The 24,915-nt window shown below is 36.5% G+C and overlaps 2 pseudogenes; both read right to left on the reverse strand.

The window, feature by feature from the left end:
• Window positions 1-405: 405 nt before the first annotated feature.
• On the reverse strand, window positions 406-4,037 carry LOC107732784 (tripartite motif-containing protein 35-like; annotated as a pseudogene).
• On the reverse strand, window positions 2,753-23,445 carry LOC107732815 (cyclic nucleotide-gated cation channel beta-1-like; annotated as a pseudogene).
• Between the last annotated feature and the right edge of the window lie 1,470 nt (window positions 23,446-24,915).

The raw sequence follows: 24,915 nt of genomic DNA on the forward strand, positions 1-24,915 counted from the left end.
TCATTATATTAACTATTTAAACATTAAAACATTTCAAATTAAATGCATCTTTACTGATGGCAATTGAACACAAACAAGTACCAAGACATTTCTTTTCCTCTTCTCGATTATAATGCAATGCTTTATTTTGGTAATGAAGGCATAAATTAACTTTTGCTTAACAAATGAACTTTTTGATTAACCTTATACATTCAGCAAAAGTCATTACAAACAGCCTATATAAATGACTATAACACCAATGTCATTTTTTTAAAGCTTACTAAATTTTAATACTTACTAAACCACCATAATAACCCCAAGAACACAGCAAAAGCAGAAATATCAAGGCTGTCTTTTCCGTCAAACACAAGACATACCATAGCAATGAAATGTTCGTAAAAACTAAATTTAGTAAATGTAATGCGGTACTTCAACTCAAATTTAAATCTGCCTTGGAGAAGCAAAAGACAAAACTAAATCACTGAATTGGTTCAAATGCAAAGGCACTTTAGATTTCTTTATTGAACGATTTAGGCAGAATAGTGAGAGGAAAATGGCACTTAGTATAAAAGAATGGAAAGACCTTCTCAGTGAAATTGTGTGTGAAGGTGTGATAGACCGTCTCTCCCAGAAGATCGGAGAACGACAGCCGTCCTGCACTCAAGTCCAGGTTCACCCTCACTACTGTGGGTTTCACAAATCCATGTAGCGGGACATGGGACTCCAGAGGATCCATGACACTAAGTACCTCCCTGTCATGCCCGATACACCAGATTCCACTGGGCAAGCCGTTGGTTCCTTTTCTTTGGACAGACTCTACGGCGACACCCACCATCCAGGACGTGTTCTCCTCCACGTCAACGTCCCAGGTGTGCTTCCCAGTGGAATATCCCACATAGCCCAGCACACAGGGACAATCAGCAAATCTCTCAATGTTATTGTTACTCTGCTCATTAATCACCTCAGATTTACTGGGATTCCACACACTTGTCGGATCAACAGATAATGTGAGGTGAAAGTTGGCTGTGTTAGGGTCCAGAACCACAGGAGCTAAGAGAAAGAGTGTTTAAGAGCAGAAATGAAACACTGAAAGAAAGGCTGTATTTTGTGTATTTACAAGAGTTTGAATTATAGATTGACTCACTGTAACTGATAGATCATCTGATTTTCTGCCAAACATTGTGATTAAAGTTGCCCTCATACTTTGCAATGTCAATGAGATCTCCTGGAGTCATCTCTGGATCCTCAGGTTTGCACTGGGCTCTGGAAAAAAAATATTAAGCAGTGAGAACTTATGCTTGATTTCAAAACTTTGTCATAGTTGGAGAAGAAACCCTGCTTACCTCACCAATGTGTCCTTGAATTTCTATTGAAAATGTAGGAAATAGGAACGGTTTAATTTGAGCAATTTTTGAATTCACTTTAATAAAACATAAGACAAAACAAAGAGCTAACCTGAATTATTCTGATGTCCCCACTATTTAACTCCTTTTCCAAGTCTTTAATAGTAGTTGTGAGCATTTGAATTTCTTCACTGATCATCTCATTTTTAATTTTCATACTTTCCAGTTTCTCCTTCTTTTCCAGTTTTAGTTCATTAAACATTGCCTTTTCTTCATCATCCAAAAGCTGGTGAATATCCTTAAACCCAGCCTTGATTCGATTTTCCAAATCCGCTGCATCATACTGAAAGGATTCACATTAAAAACACCAATGCATGTTAATGCTTACTCTATACTATTGTAACAATTATAACATGCTAAGTTGACTATATTAAAGGGGTCATATGATGCTGCTAAAAAGAACATTATTTCATGAACCCCCAACCCCACCCCTAAACATAACCATCACTGTGGCGTAAGCTGATCATAAGAAAATGTACAGATGAGATTGCACAATTTCAAACAATTAAAAAATAATTAAAATTAAAAATTTGTCGGTGCACCTTTAAAGGGGTCATATGATGCGATTTCATTTTTTCCTTTTAATTGCACTGACTGGATGGTGAAGTCATGCTGTCGAGTTGAAGTGGCAGGGAAACAAGGAGCTCAGTCTTTGCCAGATTGAGCTGTAGGTGATGTTCTTTCATCCATGCCGAGATGTCTGCCAGGCAGCCTGAGATCCGTGCAGCTACCGTTGGATCATCTGGTTGAAATGAAAGATATAGCTGTGTGTCATCAGCATATGGTAGGAGAAACCATGTGCCTGTATGATGGGACCCAGTGATGTAGTGTATATTGAGAAGAGGAGGGGTCCAAGAACTGATCCCTGAGGAACCACAGTGACAGCTTTGGATACCTCCCCTCCCCAGGCCACCCTGAAAGACCTACCAGTGAGATAGGATTCAAACCAGCGAAGTGGAATCCCTGTGATGCCTAGAGCCAGGGACTAGAGGGTGGACAGGAGGATCTGATGATTATGATGACTATATCTGGTGTTCAGTCGGTTCTTTGAAACTTTTCTAGTCTCGAGATTATTGGAGACATGGAGACTAAATGTGCATTCTGTAACTTAAAACAATAATCCATAAAACATATATAAAAACGCACAAAATTAAAAACGCGGCTAATTACTTCAGATATATTTTTATTGTAAAAGAGTTTGTAACTAAATTTGATGATTTCGAATTTTATTGTTTTGATGCTACTATTATTGTAACAATAGTACACTGTGTATATCCTGTGTATATATATTTCTGTGTAAGAATTCTTGCTCTGCAATAAAAAAGGGAGAAAGGAGAAAAAAATGGAGAATTGTTTTTTGAAAGAACAGAAAAGCATTGTACAGTGGAGCATCAAAGAAAAATATACAGATAGTCATACAATCATTTACTTTAATTCTGACACAATTTCAAATCACTCAACACTGACCTAGAGATTATTATTTACAGTTATTTGAATTATTTACAATTGAGTCACTCAGGCCATAAAACATTTTAGCTGCTCAGAATGTACTAAACACATACTAAACATTCTGCAACAGCAATGTAATACAAATAAACAGTATCAGCAATCAACAACATTTACACAAGTAAATAATACTCATAAATAAAGCCTGTACATAATGTCTAGCTGCTAGCTCAAAAGTATATATTCCATTTAACGTGTTATTGTCCAACAAGCATAACTAACTTTCCAGTGTTTGACGTACACTTATATATCAAGGAAGCTATAAAAACAAGAAAACGTAATTAAAAACAAGTCTTCAGAGACAGTTCATATAAAAAAGGCGATTTTCATTTTTTAAACCTTCTGCCCATCTGTTCTTGCTTCTGAAAAGCTGTTAACTATTTGATTTGAGTTAATGGCAGCAAAAACTTTTCCTCCTACATCTGGATATCATGAACAGAGGAATAAAATCACTTGTATTTCAACACTTTGACACTATTATCTTCAGCAGACAGATGTTGCACAGAGAAACTAACCGACCTGAAAGTATAACAATAATTCCAAAAGATGCAGTTTATACATTCAGAGAAAATGTTACATATTAATGTGCATATCATATTAATGTAACATCTTTAGTTTAGACCTAGAGTGTTTCAAACAGGCCACACAGCTGAAATGTATTGCGTTTTTAAGTGAACTGTTGGGACACTAGGATATACTTTGAAAAACTGGGACGAAATGCTACATAATGCTAAAATATATATGAGCTCATATAGCAATGAGCACTGAGGGTGTGTACAGTGCTTAACAGTGTTCAATGTTTATTAAGGCACTTGGATAGCAGAAGCAAACAAGATTTCAGGTCTGTTTTAATGCAATAGCTCTTCATTAGGGATGTTAACAGGTGTAAGCACATACATCATGTTATTTATCAAGAGTGAAATAATCTTATTAGTTGACTATTTCTATAATTCACTACAGTAACTGACATCTGACCAAAGCTAAAAGCATCCAGACATCCTGGGTAGACCTCATGGGTTATGCTAGTATGATATGCTTATTGATGTATGAGAAGTTATATTCTGCTTATTACTGTATATCATTAATTTAGATTGTGAATGAGAAAACGAAATGAGAATTCCTGAGTTCACTGACTGTACCTGACCTCATGTCCCGTTTCAGAAGCAAAACACTGAGCACAACAGTGTCCTGCAAATTATTTTGATGGTCTCAGTTGTCTGGGTTATTTCGTAGCTGCATTATTTGCCACTGGATTACTTCTTTTCTATTTAGTTTCCTCCTCTGCTGGGCCCTCTTCAGCAAATGCATTCCTGTCTCCAGCGCCGGTGGGGGTCGTGGGGATTTGCATTGAACTGTCTGATATCTGAGACAGAGTGTCTGTGTCTTGATCTGAGTGCGCTTCATGGACTGGAGAGTTGGGCACCGCAGAGGAAGAAATGGAGTGCTACATAAGAAAGAAATGAAAGAAATATATTTGATAAATACTTATTATATATTACAAATATTTTTTTACAACTATCTATCTATATATATATATATATATATAATTATTAAATTTAAATAAATTTTGTTGGGTCAAATTCAAGGTATGTACCTGCAAGGAGACACTCGATCTGTTGCTCCTGTCCTTAATTTTGGACCATGTTCCTTTCATTCCTGTTTTCTCTGTCATCTCCAGCGCAGCTTTTAACAGTTTGGGCGTCTCGGCGCGAGGAGGAATAATCGGGATGGGCTCCTTTTCTTCCTCTTTCTTCTCAGCAGGCTTTTTATCCTTCATCACCATTTTCCTTACGGGCAAACAGCAAGTCACACATTATTTGAACAGAAGCTAGGGCTGGACAATTACCTGGTGAAATTACTAGTCAAATATCGTTGATTCATCGTAGTGGAAAATGAAAGTAAAAATTGGGAAATCCTTATGGCTCATTATTTTCCTTTCAGTAGTTGCACTCACCTTGCTTTCTTGCGCAGCAGTTTCTGGGACTCTGGATAGTGCACCATGATCTCATTCAGGTCCCTTTTGGTCAAGATGAGGAGGTTAGCAAAACCACGTGCTACAACATTAGCTGTCCGCCGGTTTCCTCCACCCACAGCAAGCAAGCTTTTTTGGAGAAGAAGACATGAACTAAAAGCAAATTTGACAATGAGGGATTATATACTGACAAAACTAGAAACTGCGGCCCTTACCTGACCTCTCCAAACACCGCTCCTGCTTTCAGGGTCACAAACACTGTCTTTCCATCGGGACCACCAACTACCTGGACTTCCCCTGCCTTTATAATGTACATCTCACGACCCACTTCATCCTGTAATAAATTAATTAATATATCTCTACCTTTACTGCTATAGTAAAATGACTTGTCTTCACAAACACGAGCCGCAGTCTAAACATCTTCTTTATGTTCCTTGCCTTCTTGCAGACATAGTCTCCTGGAAGGTACACCACTGATCTGAGCCTCTTCAGCATGTCAAAGATCATCTGTCTATCACAGCCCTGAGAAAAACACGATGCAGGGAAAAAGAGATGCAGATAAGGAATACAGCAGCAATGTCAAGGCAGGTTAAAGATTTACCTAATTTTTTTAATAAAATGCAGTTAACCTAAGGCACTTACAATTGTAAAAAACAAGGCCATGTACTTTAGTGATTTAAAAGTAGAAATGTAAAGTTTTCATTTATGCACATTATACTATTTATTTATTCATTCATTCATACATACATCCATCCAATTGTTTATTTTACACACACACACACACACACACACATATATATATATATATATAATTTAAATATATTTGTTAGAATTTTACTGTATTTATTAGAATTTATGCAGATTTTTAAGTTTTAGCACTTGCCTGGAAGAGTGGCACTTTACTTATAATGTTGTAGCTGACGTCCACTGCTATATCCAGCCTCATCTTGTCGGGTAGTTGATCTAATAGTTCTTGTTCATCTGCATGAAACCACATAATGTCAATTTTTATCTAAAGTAATCAACTGACCATTATGGATAAATGCCTGTAATGTATTTTGGCGTTGATGTCTGTCTTATGGTCTTACCCAGCATGCCTTGGGACTGCCACGTGTAGCTGTACCAGGTTTTCACTCTGTTCTGCACATCTTTAGGGATGCGGTAGGAGGCCATGTACTTCACTGTGTTATCCACACAGGCACGATAGTTTGTCTGAGCCGCAGTCGCTGCACCAACAACGTCTCTCATCTGACACAACGCAAGCCTCGATCAATGATATTAAACACTATTGAAAACCAATCAGTTGATGCCTTTCACACAATGATAATGGCCTTACCTGACCAATCATGATGGAGAACACAAACACTCCAATAAAGTAATTGATGAGCTGAAACACAATCTCAAAAAGTGTTGTGGGTTCTGGCAGACCACCAATGGTCAGCAAAGTCTTCACAGCAAAGTAGTAGCAGCGAAAATAACTGAAACAGTCACAAAGTGAATATAAACAAATTAGTTATATTTTAAAATATAAACTTTGAAAATATTATGTTTAAAGATAAAATTTAAAGGGGTTATAGGAGAAAATTTGTTATTTGTTTTAAAAAATCACCATGATTTGTAAACATGAGTAAATTAACATATGCCTGCCCACATTTACATATTAATGACTATGCAGCAGTTTGGCCTACTATAATAAACAACCTTATGTTGGTGCATCAATTACAGCCAATCATAACAGGTCATTTACATACATAATTCTTAAAGGTACAGGAGCAAAACATGTAAAACTGTTTTTGGTGCAAAAAAAAACTGGATTGGATGTAAACGAAAGTTAATAACAGAACTGATTAACTTACCTATTGCCTGTCCCATCATAGGTCCATTCTGAGAAACCCAGACCTTCATATGAAGAGCCCCAGTAGTACAGACATGCATTGCAGTGGACGGCATACAGCAAGTAGGTGGTGGTTCGAATAACTCTGATAAATGAAATGAGAGATATGAACGGGCATAAACACTCCAAATAAAATGTTGCACAAATTCTCAATAGAAAGGTTTATAGAAGCTAACAGTTAACCTGTAAACGTAAGCGTTGGTCAGTATAGCTTCCAGACGCTTGTTGAACTCAAAGAAAGACATGAACTGCACAAAGGAAGGACACATTAATGAATTAGCTAAGTTCATCATGGACTGATCTTTCTAAAGTCCAGTTAGATGGTCAGAGTAGCAGCTTGCCTTCAGGATCCTGGGTAAGCGAAGAAGTGGATTAATCCCTATTTTGAAGTAGAGGAGTTCCAGAGGAAGTAGACTGACCACATCCAGCTGCAACACAGGAAATTACATCCTCAGACTACAGAATGTGTCCAGTACCTCAGAGCATCAAATTTGGTCAGTCTGAAAAAGTTCAAATTTGTATTTAATGAAACGATAAACAGCGTAAATGTCTCACTACCTTGAATCGTACAGCTTTGATGTAATTATTTCTCATCTCTTTCTTGCCGGTCTGAAAACAAATATTTTTCAAAACACAGGGTGAAAAAAACATAAATTTTACTCTAATATTTTGCTTGTCTTTGTCTATATTTACCACAAGGTCTCCATGACGCACAAACTGCAGTCTGGGTTGAAAGGCCAGGATGTCCAGTATGTAAACGGCATCACATAAGTAGTCAATCAACAGCCAAACATGGATGTTATCCGGTGTTTGATATGGAAATGCCCAACGCACAGGAATCATCCACGCGTTCCAGTTAAACGCCAAAGACACGCAAAACAGCCAAAGTACGTAGATCAGATCTACAGAGAATACAGAGTAATGGAAGATTACTCAAATGGTTTATGGAAAACAAATATTGAGGTTCACCAAAATATTTATTTAAAACCAAACAAATTTTGGAGTTGCAATGTTTAATTTTTAATTTATTTACATTAAACTTGAATGATTTAAATGAATTAACAAATATAAATATAAATTTAATTAAATCACCAATGTGCACCAAATGTATCCCTTTATACAAAAGCACAATTTTTTCTTTTAATTTATAATTTATAAACCTGATGCTTAGTTATCAAAGGCTTAAGTTTAAAAATGTGAAGCGTAGGAGGAAAAGGGTGTGAGAACAGAACAAAAAATGAAGGAAAATCAGTAACTGATCGGATTTATGTGCGAGTATGGAATGCCAAGACAGCTAAAATTAGACAGTTGTAGTCTTCAGGATTACAAAGAGAAGAGAGGAGTGCAGGAGACGGGAGGAGCGCTCACTGGTGAAGGGGTCGATGCTGGATGGAAAACCGTACTGCAGAAGCCGACCAATCTTGGACTGAGGTTTCACTTTACAGCACAGGACCTTTGTTTTCTCCTCTTCTTTCTCAGCAGGGGCCTCGGGTACCTCCTGCTCTGTTTTCTGCTCTGCTGGAGGTTCAGGAGGAGGAGGAGGAGCTGGAGCTTGCTTAGCTGGGGCTGTTCATAAAAGAGCATATTATTTGGTACATACACTTTGAAACTGTAATAGCCCTCAAAAGTATGTGTACACTTAAGTCACACATAAAATGTATGAATTTCAAACTGAATAACAACTTAAGTGGCATGTGCAAAGAAATCATACAGCATTTCTCAACAATTTTTTTTTTAAACAACTAGCCCCAACTTTAATTAGGAACTAAGTTCATTAAATAATGTTTGACAACCAGCGTCCAAATACTTTTTGTCTTGATTAAGTACATTATATGTATTGTTTTGTCAACAAACTCATTTATAAGAAACAATTTGCTAGAATTTTTGCTAGCATCTCCTGACATTCTTTACAATAAATGCCACTTGGTGTGATATTTTGGGTTTAACTCACAGGCAGGTGGTGTTTCATCATCCGAGTTATCTGGATCAATCAGCTTCTCTTTGACTCGCTCTGTTCTCTCTTTGAACAGCTTGACCAGCTCTTGTAACCTCTCATTTACTACAGTACTAGTTTGGCTGGCTGAAGAGGCTGGCCGTTGATTTAGCCTGAAGACAGAAGATAAATACTGCATTAAAAAAAAGTCACCAAAACAATCCCATATTTATATATATTGTTCTTGGGTTTCCCAAAGCACACTAAAGAACATCAACATAATTTGCAACTGGCCTATATATGTAATGTGTTTTGTGCCACATTTCCAGCAACATTTTCATGCATTCATGTTAATTTCACATTTTAAAAGAGTATGTATTTGTTACCCGTCATCTGCACTTGAGATGCTACTCTGGCTTGGCCAGGCCCGGACTGCAGTTTCTAACTCCTCTTCTTCCTCATCATCTTGTGAGTAAAGTCTCTTGCTGTAAGAAGACAACAAGGGTATGTTATGATGGGGCTCTACAGGACTAATCACAAAAATAAGACAAGTTACAATAAATGCATTGAAAAATGAAATGAAAAAAACAACAACTCTGATATGGTAAGTAAGTTAATGGGAAAGTCTTCACATACTTAATAATAGGCACACAGATGCACAAAATGAAGAGGAGAATATGGAGTGGATTGTTTTGAGAGACTTATTTAAAACATCTTACATCTTGGTCCAAATTGTCTGTGGTTTTCTGTCTCTGCATGCACTGTTTGCATCCAGTGACGTGTATATATGTGCGTAAGTGATTGTGTGTGCACAGACAACAGAACAGAAAAGAAACAAAACATAAAATGTATATCAATATTTGTGTATTTTTCACAGTTGAACTTGTTAATTCAATGTATATTTGTAAACCCTGGATTAGCATTATGATTTGCATATTTATGAGGGCAATAACATTCATTGGATGTGAACAGCACACATGGCTTTAAGAGTTTCCCTCAGACAGTGGGAAAGTGGAAGTTTCTGTAAAACATGAAGTGTAGTTTGGGCTTTATGTTATCACAGGACAAGTGCAGTGCAAATGTCCTTTATATTTACTCTTTAGGTGTGGTCACCTATACCATTGTCTGCAATCCAACCATTTCGATAAGAATCCATGTAATCTGGAATTTCGCATGAGGGTTCAAGTTGTTCACATGAATTCACCGCATTACTTCTTGATTTGGAAGTGACTTCTGTGTGAGCAGTGCCTTATACATTGCTACATTGACAAAAAAACAATAGATCTTTTTGCCTGTGAAATATTGCTAATGTAACCACACTTTTCTACATCCATTGATTAATCAAACAAGGCAGATTTACCTGGTCCGATTGGCTTTACGGGCACCAGGGACGGTGAGGGTTTTGAGGTTAGAGTCCTGTGGGTTTATTATTGGTGGTATGGGGCGAGATCGTCTTCCTCCTTTCCCTCGGTCGGAGTCGACATCTTCGACATTCACGGCCGGGTGCACACTCAGTCTGGAGCTCACTGGAGATTAGACGATACTCGATAAAGAAACACATAAGAAACCTTGACACGGACACCTTCAGTAGCACCCTCTTCAAGATTTACCTTGAGGTAAAATGGACCTTAGGGAATGAGGTCAATGGTTGGAACATAAAGAGGTCACTTTGGTCACTACAGGCACCCACAACCTAACTTTTTCTAAGTCACATTTGGCAGCAAGGCATAAGAAAAGCATAGCACAGACTAGTCTAACAAAAAAGGCGACAGCGTGGATCACCTGAGGGTCTAGCAGAGGTCGGGTCGTCCTCAATGTGAAAGGCAGGGTTGGAGACGCCTGACAACTGCCTAGAAGGGGTGATGGGTGGCAGACGGGGGTAAGAGGGCACATTGGGTAAGTCTAGGACGGAGCTTGGGGAAGAGGGTGAAGGGGTAGGTGGGGACTGGAGCGGGGACTGGCGGACGAGACGGTCCAACTCCAGATCCCTACTCTTCTGCGGTTGCTCCTTGGGCATCTTGTTCCGGCTTAAGTTTGTTGAGATGGCTTTGAATGTTAGAGTAGCACTGCTGGGCACACTGTGGAATGCTGGATATCTTCTGTGGAATGTTGGTTATCTTTTGTGGAATGCTGGATATTTTTTGTGGAATGCTGGAGAGTTGTTGTGGAATGTTGGAGACCTGTTGCGGAAGGATGGAAAACCGTGGAATGCTGGTCAGCCTTTGTGGAAAGTTGGATACCTTTTGCGGGAGGTTTGAAATTTGTTGCGGAATGTTGGACAGCTGTTGTGGGAGGCGGGATAACTGCACGGGGAAGCTGGGAAAATGAGGAGCACTAAAAAGCGTCTGGTTTGGGAACTGTGGGGTGATATTGGAGAATCTCTGGGAAATTTGTTGCGGTAGCTGTGCCAGTTGAGGAGGGAGTGACGGCAGCTGTTGGGTGATTTGAGAGAGAGCAGGGGGCAGATTGGGCATGGAAGGCACTTTGGGCAAAGTGACGTCAATGTCTTTCAGGAACTGGTTGAAGTTGTCAAGGGCCTGTGACGCATATGGTACACGCATGAAACACCTCTTCAGCACATCACATCTGGAAGGGACTGTGGGGACAGCAACACATAGTCAAATATATTGTATATTGCATGAAATGTGTACAATATTTGATGCTCTGTCATATAGAACATATGGTGGACCAGTAGTGCACAACACAACGAAAATGCCACAACACAATGCATAGGACTAATTTCATTGTGTTGTGCTAATTCCGTTGTGTTGCAGCTTGTTTCCATTGTGTTGTGCTAATTTCATTGTTTTGCGGCTTGTTTCCATTGTGTTGTGCTAATTTCGTTGTGTTGAGGCTTGTTTCCATTGTGTTGTGCTAATTTACGTTGTGTTGCGTTGTGAAATCTTCCGTTGTGTTGTGGAGATTTCATTGTGTTGTGCACTACTGGACCACCATATGAACATTCTGATAATAATGTCCAGAAATGCCAATTACAGTGGCCCCAAAACGTATCGAATTAGATAAAATATCAAACCAAGTGACATTTATATAACACAAGAACACTTTTCTAGCAAAAATATTCACAAAAATAAATTTGTTAGGTTAACAAAATAATAAATCAATAGAAATGCCAGAACTCAATGGAAATGATTTTTTTCTGCTTGCCTAGTCGGGCTATTAGTTCAGTGTTCTACTTTCCCTGCCAACATTTTAACTGGCACAGGACTGAAAATTATGAATTTATCATTTTATACTTATTAATTTTTTTCCATTCACTATTTAATATTATTTTTTTTAAATTATTCTAATAATACTATTGCACATATTTTCACAAATAATATTTTCCACTAAATGCTAAGTTTTCTTTAAAGGGGTCATATGATGTTGCTAAAAAGAACATTATTTTGTGTATTTGGTGTAATGAAATGTGTTTATGCGGTTTAAGGTTCAAAAAACTAATTTTCCACATACTATACATTATTGTTTCTCCTCTATGCCCCACCTTTCTGAAACGCGTCGATTTTTACAAAACTCATCGGTCTGAAAAACGAGGTGTGCTCTGATTGGCCAGCTATCCAATGCTTTTACGCGTTGCGTGTTGCATCGCGACGCGTAAACATAAAACCATGTCTGCATTTGTGATCGGAGAAATGACAAACAACAAGCGCTACACTGCTTCACTTCACTTCAAAGAGAAAGGAAAAATTGAAATCGCATCATATGACCCCTTTAAATTGAAAATTTGCAATAATAGCTGAAAATTAAAATTACTATAATTACAATTATACAGGATACTTCAAGACAGCAATTAATTCATAAACACTTGTGCTGGAAAACAAACTGGTTTACATAACACTTTCTGGTTGTCAAAAGTTAGCACAACATGTCCATAGTTAATGTGAACTACAATGCAATGGCAATAATAAATAAAGGTTTGTCTTAAAGGGGTCATATGATGCGATTTAAATTTTTCCTTTCTCTTTGGAGTGTTACAAGCACTTGGTGCATAAAGAAGATCTGTAAAGTTGCAAAGACTAAAGTCTCAAATCCAAAGAGATATTCTTTATAAAAGTTAAGACTCTGCCAATAGAGGAGAAACAATAATGTACAGTATGTGGAAAATAATGTGTTTTTTGAACCTTAAACCACATAAACACATTTCATTACACCAAATACACAAAATAATGTTCTTTTTAGCAACATCATTTGACCCCTTTAAATGTCTAAATATGTCCAAATAATTTTTAGGGCCACTGTGTGTGATTTTTTTCATCTGAGTAATAAATAATGTCAGTTGGGATTTCATTCTGTGTTTACATTATCTATTCTGAATGACTAAGATGAACACTCACCACTGCTTTCCTCTTCAGGAGCTGTACTCTCCACCTACATAAAGCAAAATAATAGTAATATAACACATTTCATTGTAACACAGAGAGGCAAAAATCTGCACTAATACCAAGAAAAAATATGATCACTGCAGTACTGTGCTTGTGTGAGCACAGTGTACTTTATTCAATCTAACTTCTGAGGGAGTTTTATGTAGCCTACTTGGTGTAGGCTACACACTGAATAATAAGTATGTGCGAAAGTCACAAAAGTAAAACAATGTAAGAGAGATAAAGCCGGAAGACTAACAGGAAGACCTTGTCCAAGTTTAAAGTTAGATGGACAGTATACATGAATTACCGGTGAATCAGTTCGTGAGACAGAGGTGCTGGTAATGGACTGAGGTTGCTGAGTGATCGGCTCAGGTTCTTCTTCGGCTTCACTGGAGTCCCTGGGCTCCTCCTCATAGAGAAGCTCCTCAGGCTCTAGTTCCTCCTGTAGAGGTGAAGAGGACTTGAACTCCTCCACAGGGGTTTGAACTGTGAACGCAGTGTCTACAGCCTCTGCCTCTTGTCCTTCTGGAAGAAACTCCTTAACTGAAGGTACTTGACACCTGTGTATACACAAGTCATGACGCAGACATCAGCTTTTATCTAAACAACAAGCTAATCACATCGGTAAGCAACTAACACATTTGTGTCAGCTATAAATAAACTCACATAAGCACAATTTTCGCATGATGGAGCAACAACAGACTGAGATGTGCCTGTTTTGATTTCCAAGAATCTCTGGTTAATTTTAAACATTTCCAAAATATTATAAACTATAAGCTGGCTTGACGCGTTACCGTCGTGTTTATTATAATGAACTTACTCTGAAATCAGACGCGGTCTCTGAGCGCATCAGGTAACACAGTATCCATGTCCATCCATTTTTGTGCCGTTTGTTTATAAATTAACGTGATGTTAGTTGTATGATATATTGACGCGATTAACTAGAACGATAAAAATGTTTATTTTGGAAGTGGGGAATCTGCGCCATCCTTCACAGAGTCGAGGCAGAAAACAAGCATCAGAGGCGCGATTAGTAACTATAGCAACCGCAGAGGGGGCACCGTGAGTCTCTATGGGATGCTATGCGGTTGCCAGGACACAACATAATATTGAAATATTAAGCAGGGCACCGGAAATGCGTGTATTGTAATTATGTGTGGCCATATTGGTATAAAACAATGATATAGCCTACAAATACAGAGAAATACAAATAAAACATGTTCGCTACAAGGAAAGCATGAGAACAGTTGATTGAATTTATAATAAAAATTGTTTTTTTCCCCAGTATGTCTTACTCTGCAATTTGATTTCGTATGACGTCTATATCACTTTCCTCTTCCTGCAGCACTTGTAATCTGTGACACAGAAAAAAATCAAGTTATTAAGGTTTTGGTATGCATTATCAAGGATGTTACCAAATATTTAATATTAGAGGGACAAATGGTGAAATTTCAAGAATTGGTCACTGAAAAACCAACAGTTGTGCTGCTTAATATTTTTGTGGGAAACATTATACTTTTTCTCAGGAGACTTTGATGAATAGAAAGTTCAAAAGAAAGCAATTATTTGAAATATTTTGTACCATGAATAAAACTATATAAGTTTTGAATCTTACTTACCCAACCCATTGAGTGGTAATGAATCACAATTTCCACAAAATATTCAGAAGCAAAAACGGTTTTGAACATATTTTTTTGTCTGTATGTATGTATGTATGTATGCATATATATAAAGTATATACATTTATCATACACACAAAGAGAGATTAGTTTGATTGATTTTTTGTTGGTGTGCATGAATTACTCTTGATCAACATCTTCTGGCTCTTCTGCAATGGTCTGAATGCCAAACCGAGCCTGTGTCAACTCCCTGACAGCCATCTCTGCTGTCTGCCGTGCCACCTCTTCTGCCATTCGAGCCATCGCCAGACGTTCCAGTATCAACCTGCACCAGAGAACAGCACCACAAATAAGGCTTGTTTTTCACTTTTAAAGGAATAGTTGACCCAAAAATGAAAATGTACTCACTCTTAGGCCATCCAAGATGTAGATGAGTTTGTTTCTTCATGGGAACAGGTTTGGAGAAATTTAGCATTATCACTTGCTCACCAATGGATCTTCTGCAGTAAATGGGTGCTGTCAGAATGAGCATTCAAACAGCTGATAAAAACATCACAATAATGCACAAGTAATCCACACAACTCCAGTCCATCAATTAACGTCTTGTGAAGTGAAAATCTGTGTATTTTTAAGAAACAAATCCATCAAGACATTTTAACTTTAAACTTTCATTTCTGGCCAAAGTCCATAATCCATAATAATGCTTTTCAGTGAAAAAGTCCATCCCCTGTTGGGGTCTTGCATCAAAATCCACCATCAAATTTCCGAAGTGCTAATTTGGACTGTTTTCGCTTGTAAATAGTGGTTGATCTGAGCATATTTTTCCCTTGATTCAGAAGAGATGACTTTTATACAGGTGAAAGCAATATTATGGATAGAGGACTAGTATTTTAGCTGAAAGCAACGGGTTGAAGTTAAAATGCCTTGATGATGGATTTGTTTCTTAAAAACCTGTAGCTTTTTGTTACACAAGACATTAATTGATGGTTTGTGGATTATTGTGATGTTTTTATCAGCCGTTTGGACTCTCATTCTGACGGCACCCATTCACTGCAGAGGATCCATTGGTGAGCAAGTGACATAATGAAAAATGTCATCAAATCTGTTCTGATTAAGAAATAAACTCTTGTACATCTTGGATGGCCTGAGGGTGAATAAATCCTCAGCAAATTTTCATTTCTGGGTGAACTCTTCCTTTAAGTCTATTACTTCAAATACTTGATCATCAAGCTGCCACTGTGTTTCCAGCAAGAGAGAAATTTATTACCGTTCCTCCATAATTAATATGGCGGTGTCCTCCGCCTCTCTCCTGATGTTCTCGATCATGGGCGTCCATCGTGCAGTTTGGGTCTCTGCGTCCTCCAGTTCAATGTGTGCTTGTGAGGGTGTGATGACACTCAGTGGAAGAGATTGTTCCGGTGACCAAGGTGTTTGAGGTTGTGAATTTGGCTGCGAGTTCGTTGTTGGACATGTTTTTTCTTGCACCTCATCTTCAGAGTCAATCTCCTCAAGAACGAGGTCTGCAGGAGCTGACTGAGCACTGCCTGCTGAAGACACAGCCATGCTTGAGGACTGTTTTAAAACTTCACATTAGAAACAAAAAAAGTGTCATGTTTATTTTTATTACTGTGCTGGTTTTTGTCCTCTTAAATCTAATGTGATGAGGTATTTTTGAACAGAACAGTTATCCAGGTCAATAATTTACATTTGGTTTGCTTTAATAATTCCTTTACTTTTAATATTTCAAACACCAGGACACACTGACATTTGATTGCTTAGAAAATAGGAAACATCTGTAAGATTAAATAAAGGCTCATTATAAAAGGATATATTTTTAAAATGTTTCTCTCAAAAAAATTCTTATTTAATTAATTATGGTTATTTACTGTGGTTGAGAGCAAAGTTATCTGCATGTGCTTTTCCAAGGTATTTTATTATTATTATTATTATGCCAGTAGAGACTGAACCCTTTACACATGAGTGCAATTATTAATTTCCTTTATTAATGAAATGCATTAATACAATATTACATTAAGAATATACAATATTAATGTACATTAAATATATACAGATTAAATGACAATAAATTAAAACATATAAAGTGTACACCACTGTTCAAAGTTTGGGGCCAGTAAGATTTTTAAGAAATTAATTATTTTATTCAGCAAGGATGCATTAAATTGATCAAAAGTGACAGTAAAAAAAATTATATTTCAAATAATGCTGTTCTTTAGAACTTTCTATTCATTAAAGAATCCAGAAAAAATGTTATCATGGTTTTCACAAAAATATTAATAAGCAGCACAACAGTTTTCAAAATTGATAATAATAATAATTGTTTCTTGAGCAGAAAATCAACATGATTTCTGAAGGATCATGTGACACTGAAGACTGGAGTAAGGATGCTGAAAATTTAAGTTAAACAACATCTTAAAAAATATTCAAAGAGAACTCAGTTATTTAAACTATAACAAGTTTTCACAATATTTCTATTTTGGTGAGCATGACAGATTTATTCAAAAAACACTTTAAAAAAATCTTACTGACCCCAAACTTTTAAACGGTAATGTACATGTCTTAATAGCAGCCTGAAAAGCAGCCACAGAGTAACCACAATTATAAGTCAAGGCAATGCAACTTTTTTCTCTTTTTAAAATAATGTGTTCTTTATACTCTTTTCATTTGAGTACATTTTTAACACATATTAGGGAAACTTGCAGTAAAATGAATGATAATTACATCTCACGAGGATCATAAATGTTTTAAGACAAGTACAGTCAAGCCAAACTAAATGTCAGTTTATAAAGATCACTGCAGCAGCAACAACAAACACCCATCTGAGAGACGCCAGCTATTCATACAATACTGAGAGTCTAAATTTAAGTTAAACATAAATGTTATTAAAAATATATATGTTTTTGGCTAGTCATACAGCAAGTTAAACAAAGGTTTTTAAAAATATATTTGTTATACAGTACAGAGAAAGTCGGGCATTACATTCAGTAGATTTTCATAGCTGCCTGTTCATTCAAGAAAGCTACAAAGTCACTGTTCTTCTTCAAATGCATCTGTCTCCACTGTCCATTTTTCTGTGACTGTGTAATGCTGTGTTGTGCTCTCTCTCCTTTTGTTTAAAGGGTTCTCAGTGTCCTCTCCCCTGTAACAGAAGGAGAAGATGGACTGAGTTCCGAGTTTGTCCTACACTACAACAGAACCGCTCACCCTCTACTTGTATTTTGATGTCTCACAGAGTGGGTCATGTTGTTACCCATGCAGTGATCTTTGAGCTTTCATATTCTACTGAAACCACGCTAGAGTTTCCAGGAAACAAACCGAGTTTGTCACTAAAAACTGTGTAAACTGTGTTGAAAGAGGAACATCTTACTCACCATTTTGCACAATCTTCCCGTCCTCCTGGTGGAAAGAAAGGGAGTCAGTATCGGGAAACATCTATAAAACCTGAGCTAATACCGTCAAAGCTTTACACCTCACTTACCAAACATCCTTCTTTGTTTTTAAGCACCGGTCGTGGCATTGAAAGGCCAAGACCCTGAACAATCCAGCCCACCATACTGAAAACAAGAGGGACATGAAGTGGACATCTATGCCAGTTTTCCAGTAAGCAATTGCAAAAGAGAGAATCAAATTTGACGTGACTCACCTGGGAGGTTTTGAATCGATCTCCGTCACGCTGGTTATCGACTCTGGAGGAGGTGAATAAACTGAACCAAAGCAAATATGAAGCTAAACAGTTACAATCTTTTAAAATATAGCTAATTTATAGCTATAAATATAGCTAAAAATACCTTTGTTTGAGCACTGTGATGACCTCGGCGTGGAAGAACTGGAATTTGGGGGTCTGGTCACATGGTGCGGTATAGCGTTCTGGAAGCTGCTCTTTATCCAGTTCATTACACTGTTCACACATTGAAATAAGCAATTCATCTACATCTTGGATGGCCAGGGGGTTGGTAAATGAACTATTTCTTTAAGTCTCTAGATTCAGGTGGCTATATATGATTTTGAGTACGGATAATAGCAATAAATATGCTTGCCTTAGTAAACACCTTCAATAGGTGCTAGCTAACTAAAGGCACCCAATTTGCACCTAACAATGCCAACTTTCCCCCCGTGTGCTTCACAGAATGACACTCACTTAGGAGGGAACTGATCGGCTGGTTCCACCTCCGACATCTCGTCTTCTGACACAAGCTCTACTACTGGTATATGTGCCAAAGGCTCCTGATCTGGTGTAGGAGATACACAGTAAATGTAACCCACCCATACAGTTTATTAATTCAACTGTTTTTCTTAATAGACTGACTGATACACACCTGGAAGGTCCTTTGCCTCATAAACCTGAAGTAAACAGAAAAAGAAAATGAAAAGAAAACAAATGAAACGGCAGAAAATTATTCATTGTGATTTGCAAGAATTCAACATTTTTAAAATGTACCATATAAAGTCACTATTTATAATTCTAATGAATTAACTAATTTGATAATATAGTTTTAGACAAGTGAACAAACGATAGCGATATATTATTAAATAGTTTTTTTTAAATTAATAATAAATGCATTTTTTGACTTTGTTTACATTTCTAAATATATTCTTAAGAACATTGGTTACATTTATTAAATAAAATAAATATGAATCGGCTAATCATTAATTTTGACCTTAAGTAAATAGTAAAAGCAAATGAAAACAGAAAGTGTAAAACAAACAGCAAAAAAATATTCATTTTCAAAGTTGTTAAAATGTTTCATACAAAGTTAATATTTATTAATTATTTACTATTGATTATTAATATAACTAATTAATTAGAATAATAATACGCATATACGGTTTCAGAAGTTTGTCTTGAACTTTTCTTTTTTAGATATACATCAGATAGGTACTGTTTCCAAATTAATAATATTAAGATTAATATATTTTATTTAATTAATCGTTTTCTAAAATATAAATACATGTATCTGCTTATACTCTTAAATAGTACATTTTTAAAATAATAAATATTAGAACATTAATCTGTTGTTAAATGTATGTATTGTAAGCTTTTAATCATATATTAAGGTTTAGATCATTTTGATCTTTTTTGGTTATTTCTACTATTCTGATAAAAATGAAATTTCTTGCACATAGTTTTCTAACATCTGTGACGTCTTCACATTCTGGAGTCTCGTCCCGTATGTATTTCTCATCAGGCTGCGGGACCACCTTTCCAATTCCTTGTGAGATCCAGCCAATAACTCCAGCCCTGGCAGACAGAGAGGGCTCACTGTACAGCCTCCATGCTGTCAAACACACTTCATGCACAGTGACTCCTCAGTGGACTGATGTTCTTGATAAGAATACTATTCATTGCCTTACCTGTCCGTAGAACCTTCATCCTGAAGTGACTGCAAAATAAAAATTTAAAAAAATTTGCTTTGAGTGCACATTAATATGCCATACCAAATGGTATTAAATATCAAACTACTTTAGTTGACATGAAATCAATACTTTAGCATCAGGGTTGGCTCTCATAAGAAGAGGACTCCCTGCCGGTTGGGGCAGAGCGCTTGCAAAACCGTTGGAGATCCAGTTCAACACACCACTCTGAACACTGAAACATACAGATTTCAGCATGTTTCATGTCCAGACAGTCAGAGAATGTCTTTTGTGTACTTTACTGGAAAGATCGGTCAAGACTCACCCGTCCTTTGAGGTTTGAGATGATTGGTCTTCCTCCCTGCCTGTTTTGGTTGAATTGAACTTGTCTGCATGACAATAAGAGAGATAGAGGCTCATTGTGCATTAGTATATTATAATTTGATTTTATAGTACTGCAATATATTTGGACAGTGCTACACTTTATATTAGTTGGCCTTATATGTTCTGAACCATTTGATACTATATACATTATGTACTATACTTGTTTTGATTTAAAACACTTGCACTTTTTAACATTCCTATAACTATATCCATAACCCAACCTTTACCCCAAAACCTAATCATACCCCACACTCATTAGCAGTAAATGTGGGAATTTTGCAGAAAAACCATAGTCTTGTTACTATGTTAGTACATTGTAAGGCCACCAAATATAAAGTGTGACCATATATTTTACATTGAACCTAATAAACAATCATGTTGCAACACATTAAATCAGTAAGAGTGCTGTAAATGTACCTCGATTTGATGTTTTGTCATTCTTCAGAGGGAGATTTAAGAGAATTAGAGGTTCATTATATGAGAGGACATCAATGCAACAGCAAGACAATAATATATGAGCATCATTTTTTATATCTAGGAATTAATAAAAAGTAATATTCAGATTCATTTTTGAATGTATTATTTGCCTTTTTAACAGTTTTATAGATATAATATAGAAAGGGAAGACAGGAAATGATGGGGTGTGGAAAAGGGAATGGGTTTAGAAAATGTTGCAAGCAAGATTCAAACTTACATTATCCACATGAGCACCATGGCTCATTATGTCAGATCACGTACATTAACCACTAGGCCAGGGGTTTCAAACTACAAATAACTAGGCTACATACATTTCCAATTCATGGTTGTAAAACACTAAAACACTTGTTGTAGGTCATGACCCCATTTAGTGTCAATCAGATTATTTGCACTGTTAAATAGTCACAGATATTTGTGAGGTGTGCATTATGAGTCCATGTTAATGGGCTTGTGGGTTTACCGCAGTGATCGCCTCCTCCCCCAGATCCTCCTGTGTATCATGAGGATGTGGCACGACCTTCACCACCCAGTTAAACATCCTGAGGGAAGGAAAAACTCTGTTAAATCAATAAATACTCGCTGATGATGGAATAGACTATGGAAAAATGCCATAAACACCTATTGTTTGAGTCAACAGGGAGACAATCTTAACCTGAAATAAGTTACAGTTAATAATGTTTCATCCTTGTCAAGCTTAACTTAAAACCCAGGACCCTCCTTCAGAGCTAATTCGTGTGTCATATGCTTTAGTCGACAATATTTAAAGGGAGTTGCTTCCAAGACAAGGATTTCATCCTTGGGAAAGCCCAATGAAGTTTCTATTCATCCAAACTATTAGGGTGGTTTTTCCAGGGAAACCCCACAACAGTTTCAGAAATAGAATGATGTCACGTTTGCCACATCCTTTAGCAAACACAAGAGGTTTGATAAGCTTGATGGAGAACAATGAAAGTGTTTTTTTGTGGGTCTGCAGACTAGTTCTCACGGCAGGCTCGCTCTAAGATTATTTTGGACCCAATTGTCTTACATAAAATGTGATGTTATGAAAGACCCAGTATGGCAGGCCCAGTATATGGCAGCCATTCAAACGATTAGCAGTTGGTTGCACGGCAAGGGGTGTTCAGGAAGTCAAACAAAAGTCATTTAATCACTTCTTTGATCTTTCACTCTGTCCATTTAAATGTTTTGCACAAACCAAAATGCACCAAGCAAGTTTAGCTCTCAGGACCAAAATACTAATCACCTGTGTTAGCATCTAAAATGGTGAAAATACATAAATAAATGCAATTCCAAGTAGTTTTGTGTGTAAACAAAGTCTATCAATAGACTCACTTGCACTTGCTTTCTTTTTGATTTCTGTTATAGGAAAATGTTTATTTTTCAGCACTTAGCTTATGTAGCTAAAAAATTTCCTTGCAGGTTGTTTTTACATCTTATTTAAATGTAAATTCATTTGTTCGTTTGTAAGACTTTACAATAACAACATATGTGTTAGTTTATGTTAATGCAATAGTTAACATGAATTATTGGTTAATGCTCATTTATAAATATATTACTGTTTATTCTATTTCATATTAGTCCCTAATGTATTAGCATATGTCAACTTTTACAACCTTAATGTATTTGTAAACACTAATGTTCAAAGGTTTGGGGACATTTAAAAAAAAGAAGAAGAAGAAATTAATACTTTAATTCAGCAAGCATTGCATTAAATTGATCAAAAGTGACAGTAAAGACCTTTACGTTGTTACAAAAAATAAAACAATAATAAAAAACGTGCTTTGTAAAATTTAGTTCATCAAAGAATCCTGAACAAATGTATCACGGTTTCCACAAAACAAAAAAAAAAGTAAATTGTATCACAGCTGTTTTCAACATTGATCATAATAATAAACATTCACCAAATCAGCATATTAATGATTTCTGAAAGATCACATGACACTGAAGACTGGGGTAATGGTAATTTATCACAGGAATAAATTAAATTTTTACGCTATAACATTTATACATTTTAAAATTGTAGTAATATTTCACAATATTTTACCATATTTCTGATCAAATAAATGCTGCTTTGGTGAAACTTATTTCAAAAACATAAAAAAAAATCTTACTGATCCTAAACTATTGAATGGAACAGGAAACCGAAATGAACAAGCAGAATTAATAAATGGTGTACGATCATGTTAACTACCATGCTAAACAGCATTAATATATAGTCTACAACCTTATTGTATAGTGTTTAACTATTTAAAGTAAGTCCAGTTGAAAAAAAATTTCAGAAATGTAATTTTACTTATGGTAAAAAGGATTAATATACTGGCTAATCCTAAAACACTCATCAGATCTAAATCACTACTTCCTTTTAGAGCACCATCATCATGCTAAATAATGCTAAATCATGCTAAATGACAGATTCCAGACAGGAAGGCAGTTATTATAATCAAGTTTTTTACCTGAATGTTTAGCAGTGGTTGGGCATTCCGTGGGGATTGAGACCATTCAGAGCGGACTTCAGCAATCTGTGCAGATTAGGATTGTGGCAGCACTGGGCTAACGGGATTAAATCTTGAAGGACAGTGCTACCCCTCATAAGACTACACTTAAAAACAATGGGAGCTGTTAACCAGGTTAAAGTTATAATGTGAAGAATTTGATCTACTTAATATTAATAAATAAAAATAATGTGCAATTCAGTTCCCTTTAAAATGACAACATATCTAATGCTATATTGTTTTGCACTATTACGAAATATGTACATTTCCTTAAGAAAAGTGTGAAAATTAGTGGTATTTGTCCATGCAAAACTTTTCAGCATGATGTCAAGATGTTCTGAGTGGTTGCTATAAGGTTGCTAAGGTGTTCTGAGTGGTTGCCATGTGATTACAAGGGTGTTCTGGGTGGTTGCTGGCCCGGTTCAAAAACAGCAAAACATTAAACCCAGAGTTTGCATTAGCATACACAGATATAAGTATACAACATAAAGAAAACACGTTCTCACACCCAATTGATAAGATTTGGGTTTTGTGTAATTAACTAATCAGAGCTGACAGCGAGAGAACTTAGCATCCAGAAAGCTAATTCATGCTACATGCTAATTTTGTTAGCCTCTCTATGCCCTGCACCTGAACTCTGTATTTCATCAAATGCCACATAAGTAACATGTTTACTGTGATTCTTTGACTTTTAAGGGTGACCACCTCTAACTTGTTGCTTTCAGAAGCCAATGCCATGGCTATGCTATGTCTGAGCATCTAAACAGCAGCAGATCCAATAATGAGATGAAGGCAGGATTAGCTCTTAACCAGCGAAAGAAAGGCCAATGCAGCTGATCAAGGGCGAGCTGTTGCCTTACAGACACAAACCACAGCCGTTTTCAGGCAAACCATAAACTGATCTCAGGTAAGCCCCTAAAGCATATCTCTGGCCCATGTCACCACCGTGCCCTAGAATCTGATTGGAGGAAATGTAGTAGAGAGTTACATCTAATCCTCTAACAGGATACTCCTAGGAGAGAGTGAAGCGAATGGTCCCATGAGTTTGTTTTTGGAAATTTTTTAAATGAGAAATGTAGGCTATTGCATGTTTGCTTTTGTTGATATAACTAACTACAGGGTTTAATGTAAATTGTAAGCTTATTTTATCAACAGACAAACAAAAATGCACAATGTTGGAGTTTATTGTGGTGATCATGCAATTGGGTGACCATATTTTAGTTTTCCAAAGAGAGGACAGGGGGGTTCGTGGGCGGCGGTTTTGCCTAAAAGTTTAGGTAGCAAGGGTTTTTTGTGTGTGTGTGTTTGTTTGCTTGTTTTGTTTTTATAATAAATAAAAAGAAAACAAGTAGATAGAATAGAAAAAGAATAGGGAATGCTAGTGTTAGAGGGTCATTTTTAAATAAAAATTAAATAAGTCAATAGAACAGGAAAAGAATGAATAATGCTAGTGTTAAAGGCTCTTTTTTTCTTTTTAAATAAAACAAGTAGTTAGAATAGAAAT

The sequence above is a fragment of the Sinocyclocheilus rhinocerous genome, unplaced genomic scaffold, assembly GCF_001515625.1.
Source record: "Sinocyclocheilus rhinocerous isolate Xijiao unplaced genomic scaffold, SAMN03320098_v1.1 scaffold2415, whole genome shotgun sequence".
NCBI lineage: Eukaryota > Metazoa > Chordata > Actinopteri > Cypriniformes > Cyprinidae > Sinocyclocheilus > Sinocyclocheilus rhinocerous.